Genomic DNA, 13,588 nt, shown 5'->3' on the forward strand with positions numbered 1-13,588 from the left:
ATCTTCGGCATTTTCATTCTCACTCTCAATATCGAAGCTTTCGCTGTCGCTTGAATCGCCAGATAGCTCAGCTAATATTTCGTTGGTGATCTTCTCTACATTGGTCTTTCCATGGCTTCGTAGAAGCCAGCGAGTGTGGGATCAACGCTTTTCTTGTCCTCAGCCATTTTGGTGTTGGTCACGACAGAAAGCTGAAGCTCACAGACAATTGAACTCAGAGAACAAGAAAACTAAAATAACAACCGCAATACGAAAGCTAGATGGCATGAAAAATATTTGTGACACAGCCTTCTATATATATACTCAGAGTTCCACAATTGTGTGGGTCCCACGGTTTATAATGATTCGCTATTCTAGCGAAGGGAAGGTGTTTTTTCGGACCTTCGGCTAAAGGCCTTCGTTTACGTCATAGTCTGAATTTGTTACAATAAAACAAATTAATACTGTGAGGGGCTACTATTGGGGGCCTTCCTCTTCCGAAGGTAAACATAATTAACCATTTGTTTTCAGCATAAGATATTACAGGGAGCTTCGTCTTCAGGATGCAAGTCTCTTCCTCATGATGAAGGCATACGAGATGAAGACAAATCTAAAGATGATAAGAATAAACGCCGAAGCTATCGCCAGATTGACAGCTTCGGCTCATAATGAAGATGAAGTATGATGATGATGCCGACCGAAGGGGGAAAAAGACTACTTAGTCCTTAATGGCTTGTATTACAATTATGGGTGAATATTGGGGATACAAATGTACTTTTACCCAGGCTATGTCCCGTGCCTATAAATAGATGAACAGTAGCACCATACTGTGCACGCTGAATTGTTATCACTCTCTCACGTCTTCACCTCTGGGCAAGCCGAAGGTATCATCCTAAGCCAGGCGGGATGACACTTCCCCTCCCGCCTCCTCGGCTCCCTCCACCTTTCGTTCGCCTCCCTGCCTTGGCCGACGCCCCTGTCTCTGTCTCTTCCTCTACCAGCCCCACGCCGGTTCTCATTCCGAGGCCGGCGGCCACTGCACTTTCTTCCCCGGCGTCGGCCGCTGCTGCCGCTTCTCCTCTCCCCTGCCCTGGCGGGCGTTCGAAGGCCTAGCGTTGGAGTGACGAGGGTGGCCATTCTTCGGTGGTTTCTCTGGTTCGCGGCGCGTCCAGGCGTTCCTACAGGGAGGTGTTGCTGGCTGCTGATGTTCTAGCCTCTGGTGGCACCACCGATGTGGTTGATGGCGATGGTTGGATAAGAGTGGAAGGTCGCCGGACTCGACGTGCCACTGCTGGAACTTTGAAGCCCCTGCCAAGACCTATCCCAGTCGACTTGCGCGGGAAATGCTTCAATTGCTTCTCCTCTTCCCATCGTGCTGCTGCGTGCCAGAGTTTAGTTCGCTGCTTCTCCTGCCGACGGCCTGGTCATCGGGCGCTCTCGTGCCCTTCCCGGCGGTCGCCCCTGTCCCCCTCTCGACCTGCTCGGGTGTGGCGCCCAGTCAGTAGGGGGGCCGCTTCTCTGTCTGGACGTGCCTAGGTGTGGCGTCCGGTCTCCAGGGAGTCCTCTTCGGTGTCGGCTCCTCTTGGTGCAATGGAGGCAGTCCTTCCTGGTGGGCTGAAGAAGCGTACTCGTCGTGGACAGAGGTGGAAGGTTGCCGGTGCTGTTTCTAGTCAGGAGGTGTCTGTTCATTCGCCTGGAGGGCCTGCTCGTGTTGTGAAGTTCCTTCGTCGCTCCAGGGAGGTTGATCATGCCGAGGCTGACCTTCGTCGAGTGCTAATCGTCTCTGTTATTGGGCCAGGGAGCTCTGATTGCGCGGTGGTGGTGTTGGAGCAGCTCGCCTCAAGGGTTTCGCTTGAAGCTGACGCGCTCCACCTACGACGTGCTGCGTCGAACTCATTCCTCGTCTTCTTCCCCTCGGAGGAGCTAGCTTCGCGTGCCATCAGTGTTGGGCAGTTGCTTTTCGTTCCCCCCGTCCGGCTGCACCTCAGCCGTTGGTCTCATCAAGCCTTGGCCTCTGGGGGGCAGCCTGCCTCTGCTTATGGATATCGAGTTGGAAGGGGTCCCTGCTCACCTCTGGGGGGTTGGAACTGCTGAGCTCCTATTGGATGGTCTGTGCATGGTTCAGGGACTTCACCCAGATTCAATAGACAGTATGGATATGGCTGTTCTCAAGCTCAGAGCGTGGTGTTTCTCTCCGGATAGCCTGCCAGCGGTATTAGATCTACATGTTTAGGAACCTCTTGTTGTTGGGGAGGATGGATCCATTGTCCCTCGCACTTTGGTTTATCCCATTTCTGTGAGGGTGATTACTCCTGGTGATTGGCCGGCAGGGGACATGTCTGAGGTATTGCCTTCTGTTATCGAAGATGAAGATGACAAGGATCAGTTTCAGCAGAGGCGACGCATTATTGGGCATGATCTTTCAGCTTGGCCCTCGGTGCATTTGAGGCTTGGGCCACGAACCTCTTCTTCGTCGGCTGCTGAACCTGTCGAGGACGCATTACCCCCGGTTGTGTTGGCTGATGAGTTGGCTGTGCCTGGGTCTGTTGCCCCTGTTGACGCAGAATTTTTCCCATGTGCTTCAGTTGAAGTGTTGTTGGCTCCTGGGCCTGCTGGACCAGTTGATGATACAATTCTCCCAAATGACTTGGATGGGTCTGCTGTAACATTTATTCCTGGTGCTGCGGTTGTAGAGTTGACGGCGCCTGGGTCCGCTGATCCAGTTGATGCTGCAATTCTCCTGAGTGCCCTGGCTGCTGTTGATTCCAATTTGTGCGCTGCAGACATACAAGTTGCTTCTAGTTCTTTCATCAATCTGCTTGGGAGGCCGGGACCTTCGCTGCATTGCAGGTTAAGTACCAAGCCGCGGTGCTTCAAGGTCTATTCCAGAAGGAAGAAGACACTGGTGGTTGAGGAATCGGTGATATCACCCCAATTGCTGGAATTCAGAAACGATCTCGTGTTGCCGACGACTCAGCTGTTGCCTACTCCTCCTCTGATTGCTAAGTGCAGAAAGACAATACCAAGCAATTTCAAGCCACGGCGTAGCAGGAGGGTTGCGAAGTTTCCCCCTGAGTTGGGCTCTGAATCCGCTGCTAAAGTGTGTAGATTTTTGGGTTTCTGTGATGAGCAAGAAAATATTTCTTTCCAAGATGCTAGGAAGTATGCTAGCTTGTTTGATGCTGCCCTGTCCAACGATCATATTGCTGCCCTGGCGGCTCTGTTTGGTTGGGAGGTGCCCCAGGTGGTGCAGGCCTGAGCTGGTTCTGTCCCCGTCTTGGTTGCTTGTTTTACTCTTTTCCATGGAGCCGGGCTATTTTTTGGTGTGGAATGTCAGGGGTCTCAACAGTCGTGCTAAGAGAGATTCTGTCAAGTCTGTGGTTGTAAGCCTTAAACCTGCTGTTGTTTGTCTTCAGGAAACCAAATTGGATTCTGTCTCAGATTTTAACATTCTTACTATTCTTGGGTCCGGGTTCAGTAATTTTGTTTTTAATCCTGCCCATGGGTCCAGAGGAGGTATTTTAATCGCTTGGCGTGATGGTTCGTTTGTCTCAGCTGCCTCAGTTATCAAAAACAATTCTGTTTCAGTTCAGTTGCAAAGTGCAGATGGTCCTCTTTGGTGGTTCACTGGGGTATATGGACGTCATCAAGACAGTTTGAAATCTGCTTTTCTCCAAGAATTAAGAGATATTAGAAATACTTGTGTGGGTCCGTGGATAGTAGCTGTGATTTTAATCAGATTTACAAGTCAGAAGATAAGAATAATTCTAATATTAACAGGTCTTGTTTGGGCAATTTCAGAGGCCTTATTGGCTCCTTGGATTTGAAGGAGATTCCCTTGAATGGTAGAAGATTTACTTGGTCAAATCAGCGGGCGGTTCCCACCCTAGTTAAGCTGGACCATTTTTTTGCTCTACCTGTTGGGAGGAGGCTTTCCCTGATTGTTTTCTTTACAGCAGTGCCTCTGAAATTTCTGACCACTGTCCTCTAATCCTTAAACTCAATGCGGATCTTAGGGGGAGGCGTAGGTTTCATTTTGAGAATTTTTGGCCTAAACTCCCGGGTTTTTTGGAGGAGGTTGCTGCTTCCTGGGATCAACCGGTTCAGTCTTCTTGCCCTCTGGAGAGGGTGTCATTGAAGCTTAAAAGATTGGCGCGGAGGTTGCATTCCTGGGGTCATAGTGCGGTTGGAAATGTCAATTCTCAGCTGGGACTGGCTCGTGAGGTGCTGCACAGGTTGGAGATGGCGCAGGACAGCAGGCCGTTATCCTTAGATGAGCGAAGGTTGCTGCAGAAATTGAAACAACGCTGCCTTGTTCTTGCTTCTTTAGAAAGGACAGTTGCACGCTTGCGTTCCCGGTTGCACTACTTGAGAGATGGAGATGCCAACACAAAATTTTTTCATCTACAGGCTCGCTTCCGCAAAAAGAGAAATTTTATTTCCCATTTGGAGAATGAAGGGAGGACTGTCACCAGCCATGAACAAATGCAGGAGGTTCTGGACGATTTTTTCTCCAATCTTTTGGGTTCTAATATCCAGAGACCGTTTTCTCTTAACCTCGCTGCTTGCCACAGAGATGCAATTGATTTGAGTTCCCTGGAGGCACCTTTCTCTGAGGAGGAGGTTCGCGACACTATTGGTGCTCTCCCTGCTGATAAGGCTCCTGGTCCTGATGGGTTTACTGGAAAATTCTACAAATGTTGTTGGCATATTATTAAATCAGATCTGTTGGCTACCATTAATTCACTCCATCAAGGGAATACTCACATGTTGGGGATGCTGAATTCAGCTTATTTAACTCTTCTCCCTAAGAAAGTTGATGCCTTGTCTGCAAAAGATTTTAGACCCATTAGCTTAATTCATAGTTTTGCTAAATTGGTCACCAAAATGCTTGCTAATAGATTGGGACCCTATCTGCAGGAGTTGATGGCATCTAATCAGAGTGCCTTTGTGAGAGGCCGATCGATTCACGATAACTTTATGTTGGTGCAGCATTCAATTAAATCTCTCCACAAGAAGAGAGTCTCTAGTTTGCTCTTGAAGCTGGATATCTCCAACGCATTTGACTCGGTCTCTTGGGCCTTCTTGCTTGAAGTGCTTTCATATCTTGGGTTTGGTCCTTTGTGGCGAAATATGATCTCCAATATTCTGGCCTCTTCTTCTACGCAAGTGCTTTTGAATGGGTCTCCTGGTATTCCTATTAGGCACCGGAGAGGGCTTCGCCAGGGTGATCCTCTCTCTCCAATGTTGTTCGTATTGGTTATGGATATTCTCAATAGTCTGTTTAATCTGGCTGAAAATAGGGGATGCTGCACAGCTTGGAGGGTGCTAATATCCGTAACAGACTGTCCATTTATGCTGATGATGTGGTCCTTTTTGTTCAACCTTTTGAGGAAGATTTTCAGTGTGTCAAAACGATTTTGGACTGTTTTGGTTCAGCCACGGGATTGGTATCTAATTTGCAAAAAAGTTTCGTTATCCCAATCAGGTGTAATGAGCAGGCGGTACAGATGGGCTGCAATATTCTTCAGTGCACTGCTTCCTCCTTTCCTTGCACTTATTTGGGGCTGCCAATTTCAGATAAAAAGCTCAGAAAATCTGATCTCATGGTTTGGGTCGAGAAAGTTGCAGACCGACTTCCTAATTGGAAGGCTCGGTTGCTTAGTTTTGCTGGCAGGACAACTATGGTGCGCTTTGTGCTTTCAGCCATCCCGATCTACCTTCTCATTGCCATGAAAATCCCCAAGTGGGTGATTAATTCTATAGATAAGATTCAGAGAGGATTTATTTGGAAAGGAAGAAAGGAGGTAAACGGTGGCAATTGCCTTGTGTCGTGGGACATTGTTACAAGGCCTTTGGATCTCGGTGGGCATGGGATTTCTAACCTGCTGTACCAGAGTTGGGCGCTGCAAGCTAAATGGCTATGGCTAGAAAAAACTGATCCTACCAAGCCGTGGTCTGGTTTGGACTTGCCTATTCAACAACTTGTCAAGAGATTCTTTACTGCTTCTATTATTTCTCTGGTTGGTAATGGGCATAATACTCTATTTTGGACAGATCGGTGGTTGGATGGGTCTTGTATCTAAGATTTTGCCCCTGCTGTTGTGGCTAATGTTGGGAAACGAGCTATTTCTTCTAGAACAGTGGCCCATGCTCTTCAAAATTGGTAGTGGATCAGTGACATTGAGACCCCTCTTAGTTTGCTTGGGCTGCAGCAATATCTTAGCCTTTGGGATGCTTTAAGGGGAGTGGTGCTCACTCAGGAGGCTGATCGGCATGTGTGGATTCATTCTTCCTCTGGTCAGTTCTCTTCGAAGTCGTGTTATAGGGCCTTTTTCATGGGTTCGATTACCTTCGAACCATGGAAGAGGTTATGGAAGACTTGGGCTCCACCCAAATGCAAATTTTTTCTTTGGTTGGCAATAAGAAATAAATGTTGGACAACTGATAGACTGCAGAAAAGAGGGTTGGCTTATCCTGAGGTTTGTCCTTTATGTGATCAAGATTCGGAGAATATCCAACACCTCCTTTGCACTTGCATTTTTGCGCGGCAATTTTGGTTCTACATTCTCTCTTCCATGGGGCTGGCTAATCTTTCTCCTGCCTCTAATGAGTCCACTTTTGCTGACTGGTGGGAGAAGGTGTGTAAGCAAGTGCACAAATCCAAAAGAAGAGGCTTTAACAGTATCATCATCTTGGGGGCTTGGTGTTTATGGCTGCATCGTAATAAGACGGTTTTTGATGGCGTCAGGCCTTCCTTTCAGGGAATAAAATCAGTTTTTCTGGATGAGTTTGAGTGTTGGAGGCTTGCCGGTGCTAGACATCTTGAGGCTTTGGGTCCTGGTGCTGCAATTTTCAGATCAAGGGTTCTATTGGGGGCTTAGTGAAGAGAAGTTGTGTGGGTGTGCGGCCTGCTGGCACTTGTGCTGCTGTCCTTTTTTTGCGTGCTGCTGTTTCCATGTGCAGAAGGCAGCTGCATTCCTGTGCGTAGCGGGTATTAGTGGTCTTGTGTTTGGTCAGGTTTTGGTGGTCTTGTGTTTGGCCTTTTGTGCCATTGTACTTTGGTCCATTTTGGACTGTTTCTTCTCTTAATTTAATGATGCGCAGCTCTCCTGCGCGTCCACGAAAAAAATGTAATATAAATTCTGTTGATATTCATACATGTTTTATAGAATACAAATATGAATGAATTAATGAGATATACTTACTGCCTTTGTCTCTTTGCATTCTTATTTTACATATTGAATGATGAAGACATGTCCTTCAAGACCTTCATCTGATGATCATTATGTCCATGAGGAGATAATGCTTCGGAAGACAAAGGTCCCTAATAATTGACAAATGTGTTGTCTTGTTCTTGATTCACAGCATTCGAGAATAAGTGACCAACATTGGCGCCCACCTCTGGTGAACTCACTGTAACTCCCATGGTGTTACGTGAACTAAAACTCTAACATGTCATCATAAGCATTTGCATTAACTTGCTTGTTACACTTAGAATGCATTCACTAGATCAAAAATTTTACAATAAGGTGATGTTGTGTGCAGAGTAGAGGACCTAGTTAAGGACCTAAGCTAAATAGGAGTAGGTCATCCCTTGAGCAAGTAACAAATTGACTTGGAGTCTTGAAGTGCTAAAGACAATTCCTAGAGTCTATAGAAAATTTGTTTTCAAAGATAGATCAAGTGGAAGAAATACTTGGACCAAAGGATTAACTTCAAAATCCTAAGGCTTGAAAACCTTGATTGGAATTCAGTGTAAGCAAACAACTCCTAAACCAAGGATACTTTGGACTTAAGTTCCATAGGCCAAAGTTGGATTTGAGATTAAGGAGTAACTTTGCTTTAAAAGGATGGAGAAGTTTGTTTTTGATATGTGGATTAGAAGTGGTGAAGCACTTAGGGTGGTTGAGTATCTATAAGCTCTAAACTAGCCCAAAAGTGGAATTTAAAATCTAGAAAGGAATGGTTAAAAGTTCATATACCAAAGTTGTAGAGCTTGGAAAAGTGGATATGTTTCTTATTTGGAGATTCCTAAGTTGTGTGGAAGAATTTGGAGTTAAGTACAAAAATTCAGTTTTGGGTTCATTTTGGAATTGCTGAAAATAATATAAACTAGACAAGTTTGGACCCTTGTAACTTCTGATCTAGAACCATTTTGAAGATGATCATTATAACAAAGTCATAGAGCTACATGAGGAATATAAGTTTGGTTAAGTCACTTAGCCCTAACACTCTATGGAACTTGAAGAAAAACTAATCCAAATTAGAGCTAACAGAGTTTCTGGATTTCCGACTTGGTAGAATTCAAGAGTCTGAATTTCAGCAATTGGAGCAAACTTTGAGCTAGTGTTGTTTGGAATCCAGGAGGTTTTGGTTAATGACCACTATACCAAACTTGTAAATCCATGATAGTAGAACAATTCTTATTAAGTGATATAGTCCCAAAACTATATTCTACTGGTAGAAAAGATAGTCCAAAGGTTGATTGACAGATTTTCCAGTTTTCAGACTTAAAACAGTAGCCTGAACATGAGTTTCAGTATTTTGAGCTGTTTTTGGAGCCCATTTGTCCCTATCCATGAGGTTTTAGGCTATAGAGTATATAGAGGAATTCAAGACCACCTAATGGTGAAAAACTTTATTAAAGGATGATGGACATGATCCCACATAAAAAGTGAAGTAACAGCTGCTCAAATGTTGGACTGTCAGGTGGCTAGTGACTTAGTCTATTCAGAATTTAAAGTCTGAAATCAGTAGTGATGCAAAGTTTAGAGCCCTATTGTGACCAACCCTTGTGGTTTTGGACTATGAACTATGTGACAAAGTTGGAGCCCATAGTACAGAGAATATGTTTTATAAAGAGGTCTGGACTTGGTTCTACATAAAAGTGGGAGTAAAATACCTCTAAACTTGCTCTGTCAGCCAAAAGGTATGCAGATTTAGTTGACTGTTTCTAAGTAATTTAGTGTGCTTTTACCCACATTTGGAGCTCTCTGGTAATTAATATATGGAGTATGAGCCCTACTTCATGTAGAAAAGTTAAATACCATTTGAAGGAGAGTAAGTCTTATGCAAAGTGTTAGCCTTGCTGCTATGTAAAATTTGGAGATAATGGTGCTGCAATCCTCTATGTCAGGTTTGGCATGGAGTTATGTCAGTTAGCTGAAATCAGTGTTTCAGTATTTTTGTTAAACTTTGGAGCACCATAACCATTTATCTGTGTGGTTATAAGCCAAGGACTCTATAGCAAAGTGATAGAGGGTTAGTTAGTGAACAAGTTTGTTTGGGAATGCTTGAGCTGTCCTTGATTGGAATAGGGATAAAAAGGTGTTCAAACTGCTTTTGTCAGACATGTGAAGTGCAGGTCTGATGCAGTAATTTGAGTTTTGGTTCAGTGTCTTTCTATGGATTTTGGAGCTTGTTTGTGATTGATCCAAGGGGTTTAAGCCTAAGGTCCCTGTGGAGGAATGGTAGAGGGTCATTTGGTCGACAAGTTTTGTTAAACTTGATCTCCCTATTGCTATGTAAAACTGGGAGTAAGTTGTGTCCGAAAGTTCCCTGTCAAGTTGAGGTTGTGCTGTTCAGTAACTGAAAATTGGAGGTTTCAGTGATCTTTTGCTGTGTTTGGGGCATCATAACTTTTGATCCCTGCATTTTTGGTCTTGGACTGCTGCAACAAACTAATAGAGCTATAGTTGGAGAATAATCTTGGTTAAAAGGGATGGGTGTGTTGTCGAGGGGATTTGGGTGATAGAGGGGCTTAAACAGGGAGGTATGCAGAGGGAGCACCAGGACTGATGGAGTAAATTCAGAGTTGGATTTAGTAAACTGAAGAAGCTTTATTCCTCCTTGTTGTGCCCATCTGATGCTATGGATCGTGATATGGATGGATATAAGGATGTATGGTCTAACTCAGGTTCTAGAGTTTTTTCCCACTGAAATATCCACTTTTGGACTGATTTGGAGATAGTAGAGAGAGTAATTCGGTTAACTGAACCTTGGATCAGATTTGGCGGTGAAGAAAAGATCTCTCCCTGCTGGTCTCCTTGTGTGTTTGGGTGGAGATAAGGTCGAAGTGCATAGCCAAGGATCCAGTGTCCTCAGCTCTATTGAAAAATATCAAGTTGGACTGTTGTGAGCAAGTGGATAGGGGAGGAAAATATCCCTACGTCTCTGTTGTACTCCACTTTGTGCTCAAACTAAGATAACTTTGGGTAGGCAACAAGGGCCCTAGAGCTGAAGTTACTGCTGCAGAAAATATCAAACCTTTGGATTTGTTTGCGCCTACCGCAGTGGATTATTTATGGGTTCTGTTTTCTGTCTGCAAACAAGGACAAAGCTGATATTTGAGTTTATGCCAAGTGATATTTTGGTTGTGGAGTTTGGCAAGGTTCAGTGTCCTTGGGCAGGGCATGCAAACCTGCGTGGAGCTGAAGACAGGCCACGTATGATTGGTCCATGCGTTGCTGGCACCCTTGGAGTCTCTCTTCCTCATGCTGTGGTTGAGCTCGGTGACACCTGCTCCTTATTCAATGATATAAAACTTGATTCAGTGAGGATGCTCCCTGTCCTTAAGTCTGGTCCGTGTTTATCACCAGAGTGACACAGCTCTTGAGTTCAAGTCGATATACATCCTCTCCCCAGCCAATAGCTCGGTCTGCCCTTGTGCTTAGCGCTCCAACACTCAGTCTGGTGACCACGCTCACCCAACTGCTCACCTCACCGTGGCCGAGACGCTTGGAGCAATTGCATCCCCGGGTAAGGAGTGTTCTGCGCTCTCCATAATACCATGAAGCTCACTGAAGAAGAATTGTTAACTCTACCATTGTCAGGTGGTCAGAACAGTGCCACGCTGCCGCAGAACAGAGTCGTGGACAGCTCCACCGCTGGCTTTCCAATCCATGTTGATCTCGAATGATCTTGTGCGAGCACTGAAGGTGTGGTGAGTCACCGGTACTCCCTGTATCTTTGATTAGAGCTCTACCGTGGGGGATGCCTCAGGATCGAGTTGGCTGGCCAGGTAGGTCGTCGACGTCGTGGCCAGCGAGGGCGGGTGCTTGGCTCGAGCATGAAAACATTGGAGCTTGTTAACATGGACGTGTTTTGACGGTGATTATGATGCGCCTGAGGTCAGCGCCGCTGTGGCTGGTTGGGCCGGCTGAGTGAGTTTGGGCCTGATATTGTTCTAAGTTTTGTCTTTTCTATTAGCTGAGAGATTTGAAATGGTGCCAAAATTTGTAGAAAATTCCAAAAATCATGGGACAAAATTTGTTGGATGTATAAAATCAAAAGCTCTCTAGGAAAGTTGGTTTCTGGATTTTTAGGTTGGTTACCAAATATTAAGGGATTTAAATGTGCTCTTGGAAGGATTGTTTGGATTTTAAAAATAAAATTACAGTGCCAAAACTTATGAAATTTTTTGGGTAACATTTTTTGGTCATTTGAGTTTGTGGTAAAGGTTTGAGGCTGTTCAGAATCCATTTGCTCTGAAAACTTTGTAAGCCCCAAAATAAAATGGTTAATCCCTAATCAAGTGTGAGTTAGTGCTTTGGAAAGGGGATAAGTTTATCTAAGGAAGAGATGCAGTTTCTTAAGAAGTTTTAAGCTTTTGGATGAGATATAAGTTGGATTAGTTCCCTGGTTTACCTAAGCGAATTCAAATTGGTCACTTTTATTAAGTGCTAGGTTGTCTAGATGTGTATGCCTATCATATACTTATTTAGGAGTGTTTATATTCCCCACCTCTCCTTGTGAGAGTTTGCATTTCATATCATAACATAAGCATACATGTATTTGTAATTGACTTGTAGAACACCTAGAAGAAGTGGTGTTTGAAGGAGTCTACTCCAGTGCCTGCTCATCAAGTGGATGGAGCTATCTAACTAAAGGTTGGGTAGAAGGATCTAGAACCTCTTCTCTGCAACAAAGGCAAGCCCCGGTGCATTTGCCCCTTCCTTGTATTTTTAAAAAGACTTTTATACACTTAAGTCTAGTGAAATGGGCATTAAGTTTATAGGAATTGCTTAGAAACTATTTGATGCATTGGCTACCTTGATATCCATACCTTTATAGATACTTCTGATGAAGTATCAAAATATGATTTACAAAAATGCTTAGCCCTGCTTAGATCTTGTGGATAGAGGTTGTCTTTTGCATTAATGCCTAGCTCAGGGGTTATCTTGAGGAAGGATGACTTCTACCTGCAAGAATATTTTCATTGGGAGCATGGTGGGATCTTACTGCAAAGTTCCCTATAATGCTCTTTTCATCCTTAGGAACACAAAACAATCCTAAGGGTGGAAGTACTTAACTTGAGACTTGGGCTAGGAACAGGTGATGCTCCACCTAGGTTAATTAAGGATTGGATGTGTATGTAGGCCTGTATGATCAAGGACTATCTTAACTGGCCACATGCCCTGGATATGGGACAGAGTAAGCTTGAACCTGGCTATTCCATACGTGAAAAGACAACCGCGCACTAGGCGTGGGAGATGGTGGGAGTAGCGTGTACCCTCTGGCTAGAGGCTGGACGGAGGAGTATTGTGCTCTCGGGTAGCGCAGACCAGTTCATGTTGTGGAGGATCTGTGGGAATGGTTGACATATGCAGGGGTTAAGTGCTACATATGTCGTGTGGTTAGAGATCCTCAGCTGAGTAAATCGATTCGGATCGCCGTTATATCCTCGGACAGTGGAGACTTGATCTCTGACCTGCAACCTAGGTCAGGATGTAAACATAATGAGCAAAAATGATGTTGTATTGATGAGATGGTGAAATTAGACTAGATGCAACCAGAGTCTATTAATATTTAATCTAGCGTTAAAATATTGAAAGTAAGGACTCACTTTAGTAAGCTATTTCTACAAAAGTATCTAAGTTGATTCTTGCTAAAGCCTTTTCCTTGATTCCTATTTAACCAACATATCATTGCGAGTCATTTTTTCCTTAGTCGGGTAAGACTTGCGAAAGTACACTTTGTACTCAAGGTTTTCGAACCCATGTTGTTGTAGGTGATGAGGAGTATTCAAGGAGTTCCTGTGGCTGGAGGGCGTTTCCAGTTCTGGGGGAGGATTAGTTAGGTTTGGGTATAAGCTTTGGAGGGTTCCTACCTTCTTGCTATTGTAATAAGTTATGCACTTTGAGTATATCAGGACTTGTAATAAATGTAACTCTTCCTATGTAATGACCTTCAGTTTTAGAAATGAAAATAATATTTTGTAAAGTCTTTCGCTCTTATCTCCGAAGTGTGTGTATCGAATGTGATTACTGTAATATACATGAATGTGGGAGATCCTTAGGATGATGAGTTCAGGTTGTTGAACTCGTGATAGCCTTGTTAAGTTACCTGGTACACATGCATAGTCATCTCAGGCCATCAAGGCAAGGATTGGTGCACGTGGGCCCGATAACTTGGGAGGGCTGCCACACTCACTTCCACAACCTTCGGCAAATGCTAGCCTTCGTCATGCCTCCGAAGAAGACAACAGTGCCAGGGTCTACTCTGCAGCCACTGGACACCAATTAGGAGACGCTCTCAATGAGAGAGGCTAGGAGCTAGAAGAGAAAGGCTACCAGCCCAACACCTCAGGAGGAAGAGTTGGACCAGG

General features: G+C 44.7%; 1 long non-coding RNA gene across 8 annotated transcripts; it reads left to right on the top strand.

The window, feature by feature from the left end:
- The first annotated feature begins 10,323 nt into the window (after positions 1-10,323).
- On the top strand, positions 10,324-13,203 carry LOC103646552 (uncharacterized). 8 transcript variants are annotated; one of them, XR_002267569.3, is made up of 4 exons: positions 10,324-10,740; positions 10,815-10,924; positions 11,003-11,144; positions 12,992-13,203. It is a non-coding gene; the product is annotated as an uncharacterized lncRNA (long non-coding RNA). The 8 variants fall into 8 exon arrangements; XR_002267573.3 differs by having other exon boundaries at positions 11,003-11,111; XR_002267566.3 differs by lacking the exon at positions 12,992-13,203 and adding an exon at positions 11,793-11,910.
- The last annotated feature ends 385 nt before the right edge of the window (positions 13,204-13,588 follow it).

This window comes from Zea mays, chromosome 2 (genome assembly GCF_902167145.1).
Source record: "Zea mays cultivar B73 chromosome 2, Zm-B73-REFERENCE-NAM-5.0, whole genome shotgun sequence".
NCBI lineage: Eukaryota > Viridiplantae > Streptophyta > Magnoliopsida > Poales > Poaceae > Zea > Zea mays.